Source organism: Protopterus annectens, chromosome 1.part0 (assembly GCF_019279795.1).
Source record: "Protopterus annectens isolate FY-2018-M chromosome 1.part0, PAN1.0, whole genome shotgun sequence".
In the NCBI taxonomy this organism is placed as follows: domain Eukaryota; kingdom Metazoa; phylum Chordata; order Ceratodontiformes; family Protopteridae; genus Protopterus; species Protopterus annectens.
In genome coordinates this window covers 1,330,985,741-1,330,998,432 of record NC_056725.1, presented here as the reverse complement: position 1 = coordinate 1,330,998,432, position 12,692 = coordinate 1,330,985,741, and positions in this window count along the sequence as shown.

The window sequence follows — 12,692 nt, the reverse complement described above, 5'->3', positions numbered from 1 at the left end:
TTCAAAACAAACCATTTCAAAATGGAAAAGCCACTGCATTCATTTCTACTATAAGCACCATGGAAAACCTATCCCACAGGGTATCAGACCCCATTCAAGCAGTGCTGCATCTACCTCTGCAGCCTTTCTCAGGGGCGTCCCTACTAGGGACATCCTAGAAGCTACTACCTGGAGTTCTGTACATACTTTCACCAAGCATTATTATTTGCCAATTTTCTCTAAATCCAGTGCTGGTTTTGCTACTGCAGTCTTGCAGGGCATTATAGCTGGTCCTAATTCTATTTAAATTCCTCCTCCCAACCTTAGCTTTGGGAATCTACCCAAATGTAATGACTGCAACAGTGAAACACAAAGAACATAGTACAGTTGTGTACACTTACCATAAATGTAGATGTTTGAGTGTATTCACTGTTGCAGTCCTGGTTACCCTCCCTCCAGCCCCCTTTCTTCTTTTGGCTATACCTCTACTCTCACTTACTATGCTCTAAAAGCTTTTTGGTGTATTTGCTTTTTTGTTGGAGGTATATCCTTGTATTTATAGATTTAATTGCTTCCCATTAGGGGGCACCTGACATCTGTGGTAAGAAAAACTGATGTAATCGTGTCAGCTGCATGTTTTATACCCCTGACGACCTGACATCATGGAAGAAGGGACAGCAACCGACACAGGACCCAAGACTTTGTTAATCAGGCCGACTGAGGGCTACTGTAAGCAAATAACCCAAATGTAATGACTGCAACAGTGAATACACTTGAACATCTACATTTATAGTAAGTGTACACAACTGTACTTTTCCTGACATACATTGCTTTTCTTTTCCCCTAGCTGTTATATCAGCAATTGTTACTTATTTTAGACACTATCAAATGAGAAAATTAAATTTCACCCAAGGTTCCCTCAATTTTTCATGTATGCACAATCACAAAAATAAAACATTTTTCAAAACAACCTCTTCAATAGTCTTGTCAAAGCAGACTAAGCACCAAATTTACATGAAATAACTGATTTCCCCAAGGATCCCTTCTGTACTTTGGCCATGGTAATGAACAAATCCTCTAGTAGTCTGTCTGTGGCATGCACAAGCACTACCAAATTACCAAATGCAACAAACATAAAAATAAAGAGCCTAACTAAAGAAAAAGACAACTACGGAATTGACATTCAGTTGGCAGCAGAATCAACCAAGAAGAAAAAAAAGCATATCTACACACAGACTCCACACACACACACCACACACACACACACACACACGCACACAGGAAGCCATTGCCCAAACGAATGTTTGATTAGGTGCACGATCCATGCCTCCCATCTCTACTAACACAGACATTTAGTAGGCCAAACACATTTAGTGTGCTGTGCTACCTGAAAATACACTCATCATTCACTCATGTGCACAGCAAAAGAAACAGCAGCATCAGACTAAAATCATACTAAACCACAAACACTCACTGGAACACACACACACAAGGAAGAAGCAGCACGCCATACACATACAAATAAAAAAACAAACAGAAAGAACCGAGATAATAGGTCATATAAAATATAACCAGCAGGAGCAGTAAACAGTAGATAGAATGCAAAGTAGTAGCGGTGGCTAGCTGTACAATTATCTTGATAAGATTTAAAACTCACCTGAGCAGCAGCAGTTAAATGCAGGCAATCCAAGTTCTTTGAAGTCCGACAGTAATAATGCATTGATGTAATTTTACTTACAGAAAGGAGTTTCACAAATAGATGATACTGGGTTTTATTAGTTTAATGGAGTGGGCTGGACAAGACAGCTGTGAGAAGTTATTGGAGGAGTGGGCTTCCCTGTCTCTATACTACGCTAAATGTAATGTGGCTGACGCCTGTTTGGTGGAGTGGAATTTAACTTCAATTTCAAATTGAAATGAAAATATGGAAAAAAAGGAGGCTGGCTAGGAAGAAACAGTGGTGGTGAATAGAATTTCTGTTTGTAGTATGAAATAAAAGGGACAAAAAGACTGATGGGTATAGAAATCAATTTATCCCACTTCCTTTAAATGCATGTTTACTGCAGTTTATTGTACACCAATAAGTAGTTACAAAAAATATACCACTTACCTTGGCTTGCCCCTTGGTCCCTCTTGACTACATTACTCATCATTGCCCCGAGAACTGATTCAGTTTATCTTACAGTTTGTAAGGTTTTAATGTTGTGCTTCCTGGCGTATGGTTCACAAGGTAAGTATCTTTTTATTTTAATACATCCTTCCTGCACTGTCCACAGTCAGCTGCCTTCTACTCATTTACTGATTCTTTCTTTCTGTGGTCATTTTCAGTCCTTCTGTAGTCCTGCCTTCCACCTCTTTGACTCGGCAATCCATCATGAATGCTCCTATACAGTTTGTTTAGCAATTCATTTGTCCAGAAGTTCACTTCTGAATCACCCAAATCATCCAGTGCACCATCTTCCCATCTTCTTGAAGCTCTCATTTTTCTCTCTCTCTCTCTGTTTCTGCTTCTTTCTCTATCCTGGGGGGAGGCATCTCATTCTTTAGTCCCTTTGATATATTTCTTCAACCTATTCTTTTTTCGATCATCTTGTCTCTTTTCACATTTTGTTGTGGTTGACTTTGTGATTTGTATAATTCATGCTCATCTCTTTTACTAGTATGCAACCCCTGTGTACTTCCTGATCTGGTCTTCTTTCCTGTGGGGTTTCAGCATCTGACATTACATGCCCTCACAGCATGTCTGTGTCACCCCTCCTACATCAAAGATTGCTCTCCCAGTGTATGCCTGGCAGACAATTCAGATTTTTACTGCCTGGGCTGTTTAGCTGTCTGTGATATTTTGTTTACATTTTTGAACATCCTCCATATTGCATAGCCTGAACCATTCTCCTACCAGCTGTACATCCAGAACTGCAGGGTATTTCAACTATGCAGCTCTGCTATACATTCTACTTTCATATAACACCTCCAGCATAGCTTTCCTTCCCTTAAAGAGTGTTTCAGATTCATCATTGAACACCTTTATGAGCATCAGTGCAAATGGGATAACTTTATGCCTTTTTTTCTTGCCTTATTATTTCATTTTTTACAGCAAAGGAATGGAAACATGCCAAAAAAATGCTCAGGATTGCTTTCTGCAACTGCTTACCTCCACCCCCACTGTTTCTTCTGTATTAGTATTTATTTATTTGTTGACATTTGTTGACCTGGAAAGTCCACTGGGTCAGAAACCCATTTTCGATGGATGCCCGGAGAAAAGCTCCACAATGAGTAAAATAACAACATCAGATTACAGTAGATAGGTAGTTATACAATTTTAGAAAGAAAAACTTTAAACTATATAAAAATATAGACAATTATCACTATATCGTTATATTAGTGTTTCTTGACTTCCTGGTATCACAAATCTCTCACTTAGTAACTGCATTGCAAATTCCTCCAATTCACTGCTGCTCTCTCTCTCGTATTCTGATTTTCCTGGTGATATCTTTCTTCAACAATTTTCAAGATCATCCATCTTTCTGGCCTGCCATTTTATCATGTCTGTTAATTCCTATATTCTGTGGATCTGCTCCTGCAGCTCAACTTAAATTGCTGCTTTATCCTCCTCCAGATCCTGCAACTTCTCCTGTAGCACTTCCACATCTCTTTGCTGCTGTTTAATTGTTTTCTTTCAAGGAGATCACATCCTGGCCTACTGTGACTACCTTTTCAAAAAAATGTACGATTGTTTCATCTTATTTACATCTTTAAAGACAGTACTCTGCTCCTCCACCCTCACATTTCTTTCTGGGTTGCTTTCCAAATTTCTGCAAGTCCTGTCCAGAGCTTTGGGCTTGGGTAGCCATCTTGACTGGTTTCTTTAGTGACCTGTCTTGCCCTTTATGATAATTTGACCACAACATTCCCTCCCACCCACTTCTCTTTCATTGCTGTTGTCATCAAACACAAAGGTGTAATGTTCTGAGTCATTCCCTTTAGGTTATTTAAATAATTGTAACCTCTCATTGTATTCCAGAAATACGGAATAGTAAGTATCCAACCAGCTAAACCATATTGCTCTTTTGTACTTAGTTGCTCTAAGATGCCTGGCTTTACTGTAAGTTTGCATTTTGAGGTTCCTCACAGTCTCATCTCATCTGCTCATCTAGTAACTTCTAGAAGATGATACTGGGATGCTCCTCTCCTTAGGCTAATAAAGCTTGAGTTACCCTTTTATATCTCCCTGTCTAATAAATACACAGTCAACTGCCTTGAAGTAGTAACTCCATATTTCCATCTTACTTTTAAAATCTACAGGATACGGGGTAAGACTGCCACTCACTGTAGAGCAATTTGAATGTTCTGTCATAATTACATACACTCTTTGCTTCACTTGCTTTACTCATTTAAATGCCTAAGCACTGAACAAGATTTTAGATGCGAGATCAGTACCCTAGTTTCACCTCTGTTGCCAGCCTCTTAGCACTAGGTCTCGTTAGACATTGTACTAACTGCCCTATGCTCACTGGTAGTGAACTTATTTTCAACATTAATAATTCCATCTGTAAGATCTGTAAATGTCTAATTAATCCAGAAGATTCCCACTTGCTTACAAACATGCCTGTGAGCGTCTTTCACCTCCACCACAATCCTTTGCTAATCACACCACAATGTCCTATGCTGAGACTGAAAAAATCAATCTGTAAACCTAGAAAAAAAGACTATGAAGTGTCAGTAAAAATTAGGCCAAAGGTCCTCCTCATGCAATCCTACCGTAAAGAATCACCATGATCAGAAACACTTCAAATGTATCACTCTGAACAAGTGAACAACAGCAGCAACATAAAAGTTTTAATGATAGGTGACTCTGTTGTCAGGCTGCACAAGGAGACAGTTACAGTGAGGTGTCTTCTAGGCACCAGAATGTCTGACATTACAAGGGCCCTAAGGACCCTAACTCCTGACAAACATGACTGTGACATGGTAATGCTTCATGGAAGAGTGAACGACTGAGATGTAAAACTCTGAGGGACATGCAGAGAGACATGTGACAATTTTCCATCCATGTTACAAATGTAAGTAAGACTGTGGTCCCAAGAAGACATTTTCCTTCCCATTGAATGATGACTAGAGACAAAGAAAAGGTAATTTGTTTCACTAAATTGTTAAACAGTAGGTGTGGTATACAGTAGGTGTCAGCATGGGACAAAATGCTCAACAGTCCAGCTTGCATCACTAAGGATGGCCTGTACTTCTTGTTCCAAACATCTGCATATCAGCTGAAGCCTTTGCTGTCCCTCCCCATGCCTTTTTAGACAGAGTCCAGTTGATGGATGTTTCAACATATAAGCCTCAAAACTGAATCACATTAAGGTGGCTTTCATCAATGCCAAAAGTCTAAATAAAAAATTGCCTGATCCTGAGACACTCCTGCATTTGGAAAACATCCATTTCTGTGTAGTTACTGAGACGTGGTTTAAATGTAATGAGAACACTCCCACTACACATAAATTGTGTTCTTTTTATACGTTCAGACCCAATGGCAACTATGGTGGGGTTGCCATACTTGTCAAGGAGCATGTTACCTCCAGGCAAATCCCTAGGGACACTTTTTTGTCCTCTGATGACCACACAAGATTCCTCAGTGCTATAAATAATCTCCCTGTTAGTAAAAACTCCATTATTTTGGGTGACTATCTACTATTTAATTAACTGGGACAGCTATACCTCAAATGGATATGCTCAAAAATTCATAGGCTTAACAAAAACTCCCTTGAGCCATTAGTTAAACATTCTACAGGACACAGCATTTTTGACCTGATTCTTGCAAGCATGGCTGCCTGCTACACTACTTCTCTGGTACCTCCTTCCCCAATGAAATCTGACTATAAACGTATGACATGCTCCACTAAACTCTCAAAAGACCCTACAGCAAATCAGACTGAATTTTAAAACTATATAAATGTCAGCCCCAACCAACTCTGTGATGAAATTTCAAAATTCACTTATGACTGGACCATCACTGAAATTCTACATCTGCTTATAAAAATGTATAAAGCTAGCAGTCCCTACCAGAACTAGGTATAATGGGAAATCTCAAAATAAGTCACCCTGGTGGTCCGCTACTCCACAGCAAAAGAAATAAACAGGATTCCAAGAAGGAGGTGGTAGCATGAGCAGCTAAAACAGACCTCTAGACTGAGAACCACTAAAAAGCGCAAAAAAAACTGCAAACTAATAGCTGAAATGTATATGACATCCAGAAAGTCAACAAAGAAAAAGTGCAAAAAAAAAAAAAAGAGATAATTACTGAGAATACTCAGAAGGGAGCAGAAAGCAGTCTGAAGCAATGGTCGGAAAAGTAGATGGCAATGGTAGCTGATGAAAGAACTTATCAGTCACTCTAAAGTAAAAGATTGACTAAATGCACTGAGATATTCAACATAACTGTCTCACTGTTGGTATATACAGGGACAAATAAAAGAAAACTGCTCGAAATATAAGCTATTTTAAACAGGCATCTAGAGAGAGTAAGTAGCATGCAAACAAATGAAAAGAAATTCAAGAAAAATAATGGAACAGCAACTAAAATGTGAACAAACGGCATATAAACTGGCTGAACTCCAGGACAGGTCATGTAAAGACTACTTGAGGTTTTACAGCAGCACCAGAACAGACTGAAGAGAAGCATTGTAAAGACATTGAGGAAAACGCCTCAGCACACAGACTGAACTTTTTATTGCTGATATTAAAATAAAGGGCACATAGAGTAAATATTCCTAACTTGAGACTGAGAAAGCAACCAAGACCATTACTGATTAAACTGCAGACATACCAACTAAAATATGAAATTCTTTTGATTTTGTGGAAGAAAGGAACAATCTTTAATGTAGGAAACACAAGAGTGCACCGATAGGAAAGAATAACATATTAGAGGTAAGTATGCTGAGTGAAAGTAGGGAGTCAGCAAAAATGACAACCTCAGAAGTAAGATGGTTATTTGCTAGATGTAGGCAACTGAAACAAATTTACAATGGAAATATTAAGTACAGTCAGTAGTTTGAATGCATGAGATTATGAATATATTTATAGAGACAGAGCGGGAGAGTGCACTAAGGATATTGGTGTATCTAAAACGCAAATTGTACACTGAAAGATATTTTAGAGCCACTAAAATCAAGCATCAGTGAGAAAAATAACTATTTGATATTGCTGTTTAAGGTTTCATATGCTTTTGGACTGCAGCCTGCCTTTTTTGATAGACTGTAATTGATTACAAGAGGATGGATCCACTCTGCCTAAATAGACAAATGTTAAAAAGTATGCACCAGCTGCAGGAATGAACAAGCTGCAGAAATTATAGAAAAAAAATCTAGACTGACAAATATACTAAATTAAAGAATTTAGATAGCAATGTTTGGCTGTCTACCAGTACAAAGAGAGAGGGAAAGCTTCAGAAATAAGATATCTAAATTGCTATCTGCAGGTAAGTGAAACAAACTGATTTGTGATTTATAGTAGGCATTCTCAAACCCAAAAGAGTAAATCAAGCATTTGAGTCTAATTATGAGTAGAAGCTTTACACCACTTTTTTTTTACACAATGGTAGCTCTTTTACCTTGCAAAATATGGATATAATTAATCATGGTCATCATTAGCCCCCTTTTTTCTACATGGGGTCAAGGTATCATGTTAACTGTCACCAACTCTCTCGATTCAGTGCCACTCTCCTGCCTTCTTTAACACTCATGCCTGACTGTCGCAGATCTTCTTTCACACAAGCCATCCACCTCTTTGCTGGACATGCTTGCTTGCCTTACCTTCTTCCTGTCTGTCCCAAATCTTCCTCACCAGATTGTCTTCTGCTTTTCTACACGTGCCCAAACCACCATAATCTGTTCTCTTTGATCTTGTCTGCAATTGGAGCTACTTTGGCTTCTGCTCTTATGTCCTCATTTCTCATATGTCCCACAGTGTGCATCCTACCACCTTTCTCAAGCACTTCATTTCCATCACCTCTAGCTTCTTCAACTGTTTTGAATTTACTGCCCAGGTTTCTGTACCATACAGTAGTACTGGTCACACCACTGTCTTGTACACCTTACTTTTCAGCTTCTTTGGCATTCTTCTGTCATAGACTACACCTGATACTCTATGCCAAGTATATAATTAATATCTTATTTATTGTGGGGAGTCAGGAAAAGAAATGTGTGCTGCTTTAATGAAAATGAGACATCAGGTTCAGTTGGGACAATATTACACAAAGAGTGGCACAAAAATGATGGAAATAGACTATGAAGGGTCAGTTTGAAACAACAGGAGAAAGAACATGTGCAAGTAGAATAAAATATAACATTTATTATGTCACAATCTGACTTATTAGTCTGGAACATTAGTGAAGGTTGGCCACGGTGGTGCAGCGGCTAGCGTTGCCGCCTCACAGCAAGAGGTCCTCCGGTTTGATTCTCAGCTGAGGTGCCCTTTGTGCGGAGTCTGCATGTCCTCCCTGTGGTCTCGTGGGTTTCCTCTGGGTGCTCCTGTTTCCTCCCACATCCCAAAGACATGCTAAAGGTGGATTGGACACTCTAAATTGGCCCTAGGTGTGTGCGTGTGTGTGCCTTCTGTGGAAGGTTGGGTGCTGGGCTGGCAACTCGACACCATAAAAACTCCACTGCTAATCATAAGTGGACAGGTGATCCGCTGTGGTGACCCCTAACCAGGAAAAGACAAAAGAAGAAGAAGTCTGGAACATTAGTGAGTTGGTACACAGAACAAAATAGGACATGGCACTGACTTACATTTATAAGAGTAATGTACGGAAAACAACGTTACGTGAGACACACTTGAATCATAAAGAATATGAACATTTTGTAAGGAAAAGTTATAAAGTGGGCTTCTTTGCTGGAGCAGGTGAGTGAAAGAAGGGTTCTTAATATTAGTTGAAAAAGTATCAGAATAAGACTGAGAAACAAATTAAGGATAGACAGGGGATGTTCTGCCGAAAGCAATGAGGCAAAATACAAAAGATATTATGGGAGATTTTCTGGGAGGCGCAGTGGTGCAACGGTTAATGCTGTCGCCTCACAGCAAGAGATTCTCCGGTTCGATTCTTGGCTGGGGTGCCTTCTGTGTGGAGTTTGCATGTTCTCCCTGCGTTCGCATGGGTTTCCTCCGTGTACTCCAGTTTCCTCCCACATTCTAAAGACATGCTTCTGGAGCATTTCTCCCCGGGCCTCCGCTGAAAACAGGATCTATAGAACCTAGTCGGACTTTCCCGGTCAACAAATGTAAAATAAATAAAATAAATAAATAATGCTTCATCAGTGATGTGTGGTAGTAGATGAAGATTGGAATACTATAGAAAATGTATTTATTTATTTATTTAATATTTGTTAACTGGGTAGGTGAAGTAGTCCAAGGACCTCTTCAGTTCTGACCCAGGCCAGAAAGACCAGACAATACAACTAAAATACAACGGCATACCGTCTGCTCAGAGGTGACATGTGCCTGACATACAAGGCCATGTCCAACCCAGAATTAATGGACATGCTCCACCTCAAAAAATCCAAATCCACCAAAACCACTAGAGCAAGCGACTTAAACCTTAGCACGTATATAAACAGGACGTGCTAGAGGGATAGATTTATCACTCAGAGACTCCCTATGCTGTGGAATAAAATCCCGGTCCATGTGAGGCAGAGCACCTCGCTGGCTCTGTTCAAGAGAAATCTTGACCTGTGGATGGGAGATCGTAGGTTTACCCCAAGAATCATCTCTGTGTCACTGCTGGATAGAGGCACAACAAACTAATGGGCACAGTATTTTTTCATATAAGGGGTGGCGTAAGCCACAAAACTTTGGGCTAGGCTTATAAATGCCTTAGGGCAGATAGCCTAGTATAAACCTATGAACCTATGAACCTATGAATGTAGACCTATTTGTATAGAAATTTACATTGGCATTGGCAGAAACAGTTACTGATACAGCACAGTACTGAATTTTCATTCAGGAACAGATCATTTTGTATTTTCAGGTAGGTTCATTACTGACAGAGCAAATTACCGTACACAATTTCAGAGATGCATTTCAATGAATATGATGAGCTGAATTAGTAAGAAAATAAAGTAAGAATAATTAGAAATAAAGAAGACATCTTTGGAAGGCTAATATATCTTAGAATACCGATTGATGGCAGATACTCCAGTAATTATTTGCTTGTATTTAGTCTCATTGATGTAATAAAAATAAGATGAAATTAATTTGAATACACATTTTTCAGGGAAATATGGTACTTGGGCAAGACTAGATAGCTGTTACATATCAAAAGAATAGTATAACAGGGTACGACTAATGAAAACACATCCAGTGATAGTGTCAGAACTTATACCATGCAAGCAAAAAGTTATTGTGACTAACACTGGATTCCCATTATTTCTGCTGAAAAGGAAGTTGTTTTATGATTAAAAAGATCAAAGTGTTGGCGAAATGTTTTCAGATTTGAATCTAAGTAGTAAAGGATTGTGATAGCTATAAATGAGATATGGAACAATACTTCCAAACACTAAAAACTGTTAAAACAAAATTGTGGCACTAGAAGCGATAAGAGCAGGCAGCAATATTGAAACTGTTTATTGTAAGCGCTTTCGGCTCAATTCCGAGCCTTCATCAGACAGTACCACTGAAACAATCAGCAATAATATACTTCTGAATGATTGAAAATCAATTAACCATTAATTAATCCTTAAAGCAGTTATTTCACATTGTGTTTCAAATACATAAAAACTACATGTTGAAATACATTTTGATCTCCAGCTCAAGCAAAAATAAAATAAATTAACTTTTCCTTATACAAATAAATAACTTTGAAATATAAAAATAAATCAATTAGTATTATAAAATAATAAACTTTAAATACATTAAGTTAGCCTTAAGCTATTAATTCATTACAAAGATAGTATATGCATTCATATAAAAATAGCAACGAAAATTTTAATCAACCACTCTCATTAAATACATATAATGACATAAAAATATCCTAGAATATCAACAACTAAAATAAATACTATATTGTTGATACAAACCAATTACCTTAAATATATCACGCTTTATAATAATTAGTTTGTTATAAACATCTCCAATTTCTACTGAATGAACTTTTTATCTTTTTATCTTTTTAATGAACTTTTTATCTTTTTATCTTTTTAATGATAGTAATTTTAACACACACTTAATAGACAGGACTTCATTTAGGCCAGGAAACATATGAGCATTAGTAATTATCTGCCATCTTAATTCATCCAACTCAAGTTTTAAATGCCAAGGGCCACCTCGAATATCAGTACATCTCTGCTGTAAAATTATAAACTTGAATGAATGAGCAGGGTTATACATAATATGTTTAGCTAAAGCGTTGTTAGTATCCCTACTGTTTATGGCATAACAGTGCTCGTAAATTCGTTGTTTGAATTTTCTTTCTGTCTTCCCAATGTAAAATACATTACAGGACTGACATAAAGCTACATATGTAACGTCTCTAGAATCACAATTGAATTTAGAATTAAGATAATATTTGTGGCCGTTGATATTACAAGAATTGCTAACTAAAATATGTTTACATTGTGTACAACGGCCACACTTGAACATACCTTTAATTTTCGAATGTGTCGAACAGATGTCATTCTTTTTTTCTATTATGTTTTTCAAATTAAGTCCTCGTCTATAAGTTAACTTGGGCTTATCCCCTAAGGATTTTGAAAGCTGTTCATTACTACTAATCAAAACCCAATTCTTGTACAAAATCTTCTTAACGGAGTTAGAATCAAGAGAATAAGTATTTATAAAACTAATCTGATATAATTCTTTCATAGGTACAGGAGAAGAATTAGAAATGTTAGAATTTATGTCGTTCAGAGAATTGTTAACCAATTCAACTTGTGATGAGTTGTACCAACTAATAGAATGATGTATGTGTTGGTCGAGGTTCAGTAAAGGGGCAAAAGAACCACACGCTCTTTTCTGTTCAACTTCCAACCTAATAGTTGTTATTATTTGGGAAGGATAGCCCCTATTCAAAAACATAGTTTCCAATAGATTGCACTCTTGTTCGAAATCTAAATCATCAGAAATCATACGCGCTGCTCTTACCATTTGGCCTTTTACTAAAGCACGCTTCTGATGCTGAGGATGGTTACTAGTGTAGTGCAAAAAAATATTGGAATATGTTGGCTTTCTATAAATTTTGCTTTTAAAACAATGCCTTACTAAATCCTTTTCCAACATGATGTCTAAAAAATTAACGGAATCAACTCCTACTTCGTAAGTAAAATTCAAGAACGTAGTTGTCTTAGCTATATCATTAATAAAGTCAGGGATCTCTGCTACATTACCTTCCAATAAGCAAAACATATCGTCTTGGTACCTTGTGTACCAATAAACATTCCTCTGAAAACATTGATTCTGGTAGAGACAAGAATGCTCCCATTGAGCCATAACTGCATTGGCAAAACTACCACTGCAGGGGGAGCCCATAGCTACCCCCGACTTTTGCAAGTAAAACCTATTATTAAAAGTCATGTAGTTGTTCGTTAAAATGAGATCTAATAGTGTGGTGACTAAATAAATGGTATTAGCATCTGCTTTTTTTGCTACAAAAAATTCAGAAGTCCATTCTATACCCAAATCATGTGGGATGACCGTGTAGAGATCTTTGACGTCTATAGTTAAAAATG